Source organism: Suricata suricatta, chromosome 13, assembly GCF_006229205.1.
Source record: "Suricata suricatta isolate VVHF042 chromosome 13, meerkat_22Aug2017_6uvM2_HiC, whole genome shotgun sequence".
In the NCBI taxonomy this organism is placed as follows: domain Eukaryota; kingdom Metazoa; phylum Chordata; class Mammalia; order Carnivora; family Herpestidae; genus Suricata; species Suricata suricatta.
Window position 1 is genome coordinate 66,919,746 of NC_043712.1, and position 7,686 is coordinate 66,927,431.

Consider the following 7,686-nt stretch of genomic DNA (forward strand, 5'->3'; position numbering starts at 1 on the left):
TACACATTCATGCTTATAATAAGCTGGGGATTTTTGTTTGTTTTTGCAAATGCTTGCCCCTACTCTGCAACAGTTTTTCCATGTTAGTAATTGAAGGAGAACCAAGGTGGGGAGCAATACTACAAATTCAGTAATGGTTTAAGTATATGCCAGAAGCCTAATGGCAACAAGTTTTATTAATCAGAATAATACTTGGTTATGGAAGTGACTGATGCTAAATAAATTCTTATTATTTTTTATTAGGTAATTTTTCACCTATAGACAAATTGTCAGCCTGCTAGTGTCTATTAGTTAAACTTTGTAAAATATATATATATTCTTGTTTTTCCATTGTATGCAAACTGAAGGAAAAAGATGTACCATTTTTCTGTTGTATGTTGGATTATGTAGGAAATGTTTGTGAACAATTCAAAAAAAACGATGAAAAAGTTCCTGTGGATGTTTTGTGTAGTATCTTGGCATTTGTATTGATAGTTAAAAGTTCACTTCCAAATAAATAAAACTCCCATAATGCTAGATTTGATGTGTGCCCAATTTGAAAACAAGGGTTGATTGACTACCTGTAAAATTTGTTCAGACGTTCCTCTTGTTAAGGAAATACAGTAATCTTAAATTATATTTTTTTCTGTGTGAAGTGTGTTTCTAGCATTTATAAATGAAGTCTGATGTAGGGGTGGTAAATATAAAATCCCAGTTACTAAGCTCTTAATTTGTTAAAGGGGGAGTCTAGCATAATGAGAGCTGAGTCATCATCCAGTCCTACAGATATTCCTATTTTAACACTACTGAAGAGAAATTTTGGATTTCTAGGTTTTTATCTTTAAAAAGCTCTAGTTTGATGTTTGAAAATACTGACCTAATGTTAACCTTACTATGATTCCTGGCTCATAAATTTCCAAATTTCTACCTGTTGATTTCCAATCGTCTACGAAGCATAAGAACAGTTCCAGTCAATGGAGAATATGCAATTTTTTTAGGTTTAGGAAAAAGACTTGTATGTAATAGATAAAGTAGGGAATTTTTCTGGAGTATATATAAGTAGTACATGCATGCAAGCATCATTTAAAGGCAGAGTGCCATTCCCTTTTAGCTTGGAGAGGAACTGCATGTTCCCTTGATAAATGAAATAAATGTGTCACAACATTTAAAATTACTGAATGCTACATGTGTAGTTTCCCAAACAATTCTGACCTTGAACCCATAAACCTAAAAAGGAATACTGGCATTGCAAAGTTGAGTGTACCACTTGGGAAAGGGGAAGAGGGCTTTTGTGTTGCCACCATTTGTGAATGGTATTTGAATATGGGCTAGAAATTAGGTTGAGAAACTTGTCAGAGGTAAAGAGGCTTAAAATTCACTAAATGGAACGTTGAACCAATTTTATAAGAAACTAAAACATGCTGATTTATTGACGGGTTAAAAATTTAAACATAAGAGGCTTCTAAAATGTTTCCAATCTAACGTTTTGAAGTTACTACCAAAATGCCAACATGTTGGCAAATCATGTTGCACCAAAGTTTTTTCAGGAATGAAGGTTTTACAACCTTTCCCTGCCCTTCAAATTTTGCCTTTAAAGTGAAACTGTACTGTAAAATACTTCAATTTTGTTGAATGATCTAGTAGTTGATACTACTGGAATACATAAAGAGTAAAATGAACATAGCAACTCTGCTGTTAAAGTCATTTTAGTGGTTTGTTTACAGTGTCTTCTGTTAGTATTCAATGGAATTACTGTTCCACAAGCAAATGGAAGGTGAAGATTGCTAAAGTTTTCTGTTTAGGCCAATGAAAATGTTTTTGTTGACAAAGTTGGAGTTGTAGGTGTCTAATGCTACCAGAATTTTTTGGAAAGGGATTCAGTCTTTATGGTGGCTAGATGTAAATGAAATCAAACCCATCATAAGTCTATTTTGCATCTCCTGTTATCAAGGTTTGCCCATTGCTGGCAAATTAGAGGTGAAATGAACTCAGTTTCTTCCTGGAGGCAGTGAACTTATGAAAAGCTTTATCAGTATTGCTTACCTTTAAAATCAATGGTGCCGGTTAAACATAAACATATCCAGACCCCACACCTCAGTTCTACTGAATCACAATCTCTAGAGAGAGGTACCAGGAATCTGTGTATGAATTCATATGTATTTAGGTTCCAAGGTATACAGGTACTGTAGTAGGCGCTAAGGATGCAGTGGAAACCATTTATTTGGAGAGACGAACAATTACAATGTACTAGAAGAGGGAGGAGGGAGATGATGTGCTTAGGAAAGCAGAAACCAATGTATTTGTACATATCTGTATACATATTCACAAGCACATTTGAAACTCGAAACTAGGAAAATCCCAGTGTGTTGACACAGCTGGCCATCATTTGCCCAAACCAGGCTTCAGCACTTGGAGTCAGGGAAGAAATCCGACCCAAGGGAAGAGAATACCTAGAAAATGAAGCATTTCACATTAGTCTATATTTAAAACAGGGAGCTAATCTGAGTCAAGGACGTTGGAAAATCTAAGACGTAAATGTTTTGTAGGCTTGCATTCAGCGAAAAGCTTGTGGTTAACTGATAGACCAGCTCTCCCGTGACCTCAAATTTTCCTAGCCTTCACCCCTTTATGTCCAGAATCTGTGCTCCTCCTGTCCCCTGCTCCCCCAAACTCAGACCTATGAGAGAAAGTAGGTCACCAGAACTATAAACCTTTCAGAATCCTTTCAGGACTATTTTCCTTTCTGTCATCCTATCCCCCTTTACCCCCTTCTTTGAAGTCCCCTATCATTAAGGAATGGGTTTCATTGAAGGGAAGGGCCAGTTAACCTAGAACAAAAATGTGGGGGTCTGCCTGTGGTGGGGGGAGGGGCATATGACAGCTGCTCATCAGAGCCAAATTCGTTTAGATAGTAAAGAGAGATTAGGCAGGAACAGTAGAAGGTACCAGCTAGGTCCCTCAGATACCCCTCCAGGGTTCATCCTGAGGCTGGGCCAGTAGAGGAGGATTAGTGGAAGCAAGAACTCCAGGTAGGTTGAATACGAAACTGAAAAAGGCTTAAGCCACACTTCTAGGAACCTTGCAAAGTGTCCCCATGGCGACATAGGCTAGCAAGGCACAACAAATTGGGGCATACCATGTTTTGGGACACAGAGACCCTGAGATTTTACAACACTGCACAGTATTTTCCTTTGACTCCCATATGGCGTAAGAGGGACACCAGCTGAGTTCTAATGGGCTTGCCATGGGGTTACCACAGTGTAGAGAAAGGTTACTGCATAGCAGAGGCTGTAAGATAAAATAGCCTTGTCAAGGATTGGATAGAAACAGCAGAATCTCAAAGGATTGTCAATACTAGTGATTAAAGCCAAAGTGATACCAAGTTAGTCAAAGAAGAAAGCTAGGCTGAGTGCTAAGAAACCTGACCACCAGCTAATACTAGCTCCAGGCATTCAATAGTAACTGAATTCAGACACCAGAAGATCCCAACTAAACAAGACCTATGTTTCAGCTTGAATAGAGACAGCTTGATGCTAAAGGCTCTTTACTCCTTTCATCAGAACATCTTAGACCCTTTGCACCCAGACACCTCTGGGAGGTCTTGGAAAGGCGGAGGTAAAAGACCTAGAAAAAACAAACATCCCTTAAAAAGGGGTCTGACCTTTAAGTTAACTGAGTATTTCCCTTAAATTAGGCCATTTAAAACTGGAAAAGACCAACTTGCATTTAATTTGGCAAGTGTATGAGTTGGTTTGTTTTTTGTTTGTTTTTCCTAACATCAATGGGAATGGGAACATATAGAGAAAGAGGAGAGCCTGGAATTTGAGAGCCTGGAAGTCAGGCTCTTTACAAAGCAAGAAAAGTAAGGCAAATAACAATCAAACCTTAAGTTCTAGTTGGAGGTAGCCTCGGGTGGAGGCTTTATTTGGTAGATCAGGTAGCTTTATAAAGGCCATTTATCCATACCTGTGTCTCAGACTGGCACTAATTTTGTGTACAATTCAGACTCCAGAACTCTGTGGTATCAAGCTGACATTAATCTCCACCTGTGACCAAATCATGGCTTTACTCAGGATTCCTTTGCTTGCTTGCTTCCCTCACCTGAGAACATTTCTCCAGTGAATCACTTACACTAGAATTCCTGACCAGGGTTCTGTTTCTAGAGACTTGATCTAAGACAGCTGAGCTGGAGCAAGAGCAGAAATTTACATCACCAAGACATCCCTGACTTAGACTTTGATGCAGTAAGTAATGAGACCTTGGGTTATCTCCTTAGGAAGGGGTGAGAATTTTTTATGAAGAATAACTGCGTTTTGTTAGTATTTTTGAAAGTGTACGTATGCAAACAATTATTTGGATTCTGACTATCCATAGAAATGTATTTTAATATACATGTGTGTGTGTATATATATATATATATTATATAAATTATAATGGACCCTTTTGTTAAACAACACAGCTTCACTTTGACCTTTCTAATAGGACCGAGCTTTGCTTTTGGAGTTTTCTCTCCCAGCTGTTTATATCCTGGTCCTTGGGAGAGTCCTCTTATCACACCAAGAGAATAGTCATTTGACCAAGGCTTGCCTGACTTGGGAATTTGACTCTTGAGCAGAATGATCTATTGCAAGCCAAGTTACAATGGTCATGGTGAGTTTTTTTCAGCTGCACTAGTAGAAGACGACTTTGGGCAATTCTTGAACTGGTTCCCCAGCTCCCTTCTTCTATCCTTCCCTTCTTTCTCATGATTTTTCAAAACATTCTTTTTGCTTAAATTAATTTGACAATTACTGTTACATGCACCCATGAGTCAAGAGGCCAAGAGGCTTATCTTGTACAGGCGGCACTGCTAATTTCGTTTGGGGGAGGGGTGCGGCAATAAAAAGCATGGGTCTCAGCTACCACTGCTGCCAACCAATGTCACTTGGCCCTTCACAGTTATGCCATCTGGGACATAAATCAGTCATTGCCAGGCTCTCTCTCAAGGCTGCCACTGAACATCCTGCACAATAACATGCCTCAAGTTTCTAGTTTTTTCCTCCCCTTTCAGACTTGAATAAAATGCCACATGTCACAGAGCAGGGAACTGACTTCTGGAGCAGTTACCAAAGGGGCTCCATGATGTGATCTGGAATGAAAGAGGAGTCAAGTCTGGAGGGGAGAACTCTGACCAAAGGGAAATAAGAGCAAGGAGAGAGAAACCCCGCCAGGTGATTGGTCACCTCCAGCCAACTCGCCCAATGGATCAGATGCCCAGTGGACTGCCCCACGCAGGTGGTCAGCTTTGTCCCAGCCCCCAAGCTGCCATGCTCAGTGTTTTTAGAGATAAGAAGGATTATTAGCGTACAATTGGAGTTGGCTCTGGTGTTCTTGAAACGAGCCACGGGCCCTCAGCCTCTACTAAGATTATTAACACAGAAAATCTTGTGTGGAAATTGTCAGTTGTTCCAGACAACTGTGAAGTTATTTTCGTGCAAAGAGGCGTGTCAAGGTCAGGTCACTGCTGTCCTCCTAAACCTGATTGCTCGGAAATCAAGAAGGTGTGCTACATAGGAGGTGACAGGAATTTGGTTAGCTAAGGCAGCAGAAGAAGACGAAAAGTTTAGGAATGTAAATATTGCCTACCCTAAGCTTGAGAGTCACGGGGAAATTCCAGATCTAAGCCCCTGGGACCTCCTCTGTGCATCACTGACCATGCAGAGTACACTTTGCCTTGATTCCCAATGGCAAGGGAGCAGAGCCGGTTTGCCACATGTCCTCAAACTTCCTATCCAAGCTGCTGGATGTTTCCTAGTTTGGTGTGATTTTTGCTGGTTCTCAGAAGAGTGGCTCAGCAGGAATCACATTCACGACCCTTGGCAATGACCCACTGGGTTTCGCCCTCAGAGTGGAGCAGTATCCCTCATCCTGGAATACAAACTCCGGGCCCAAAACAATTCCATATCCAACACACTTCTGTGTTTCAGTATCCGTGTCATGGGCTTGGTCCTGGAATGATTAAGAACAACGGAGGTGTAGAGCTATGGAGAAGTTCAGCTCTGTCAAAGCACAAATGATTTATGATATTATTGATAAGTCTCAAGGATTCTATGTATATTCAATAGATCCCAGAATAGAAGCAAGATGAATATTCCATTCTACACTGGCAATACCAAAGGAGGCAATGCTTTAGAAAAAATTACTCGCTAAAGCTCTTGAACTCAATGTGATCTCCTTGAAAGGGTGTGGGTCTGTGGGAGGCATCCGGCCTCTCTGTATAATGTTGATGGAATTGAAGGTGTTCAGAATCTGGCAGCCTTCATGATAAATTCTTTGGAGATGCATCAGCTATGAACACATTTTAACTCTGCCCTTGAACAAGCTACAAAATTTAAAGCTATTTGGGAATGGCTACAAATAGTTAACAAACGGGAAAAGGCTCTGACGCAAAGATCTTCTTGAATAAAAATTTTATTATAGATTCTTCTTTTTTCAAAAAACAACAGCAAAACATTCACAGCTCTGCAAAGCTGGTGCGACTTAACAAACACCTTAATTCTAACTTGAACTGGAAACATTTAAAAGAATCTTCCTCTTGCTTTGCTAACAAAATTCAGCTTATGTTGTCTTTCCTTTTTTAATTTAATTATATCATTGTTGTTACTTTTTCTAAGTAGATCCCAGTATTCAAACTTGTCTGTGGACTTAATTATGCAAATTGAAGTTAATTGCTTTTGGAGGCACACAAAGACACAGCACAGAGGGTGAATGGGGTCCTATGGGTACTGAATCTTGATCCTTTCCAAAATGACATAGTGGGGTCTCCTGGGTTCTACATCTGTTTATGCAAGTCTACAGAGGCGGTGTGGTGAGTGTGTAGGGGTCCTACGCTAAAGGGCAAACTGGGGATCTTTCTTTATCCTGTTATTCTCATAGAGATAAAAGTGACATATGTTTATATAGCAAAATCTGTTTTTAATACCAAATACTTTATATCTTTATGCATTTATACTTCTAAGAATACAGTTCTCAGTGTCCCTGACATTGTGTATTATTATGTTAGCAACAATTGTGGCCCCTACCCTACCCCACACCTTCTACACCGCTTCACAATAATGACTTAGAAGTTCTCCAATTCACTTTTCCTTTCCCTCCAATGGGTAGAAAAGGTTGGATGGTCGGTTCTTTATGTTTTAGGTAAGCCACTGAGGGGCACCTGGATGGCTCAGTTGGTTGAGGCTCTGACTTTGGCTCAGGTCATGATCTATTGGTTTGGTTCACATAGGGCTCTGTGCTGACAGCTCAGAGCCTGGAGCCTTCTTCAGATTCTGGGTCTTCCACTCTCTCTGCCCCTCTCCCACTCATGTGCACTCTCTCTCTCTCTCTCTCTCTGTCTCTAAGAATAAATTTTTTTTTAATTTAAAAAATTAGGGGGCACTTGGGCAGCCCAGAGCCTGGAGTCTGCTTTCAATTCTGTGTCTCCCTCTCAGCCCCTCCCCTGCTCATGCTCTCTCTCTGTCTCTCAAAAACGAATAAATGTTTAAAAAAAATTTTTTTTAATTAGGTAAGCCATTGAACTCAAATTCTGTCAAACTTCCTTATCCTTTGTTCTCTTTATGTTTCACCAGAATGATACTCTGAGTTCTGGAAGATCTTTGCGTCAGAGCCTTTTCCCCTATTGTTTATCCATGGCCAGTATTTTATATTGACTATGTGAAGAACATTAAA

General features: G+C 40.0%; 1 pseudogene; it reads left to right on the forward strand.

Annotated features, from left to right (window-relative positions):
- The first annotated feature begins 3,181 nt into the window (after positions 1–3,181).
- LOC115275953 lies at positions 3,182–6,312 on the forward strand (annotated as a pseudogene).
- Positions 6,313–7,686: the final 1,374 nt, after the last annotated feature.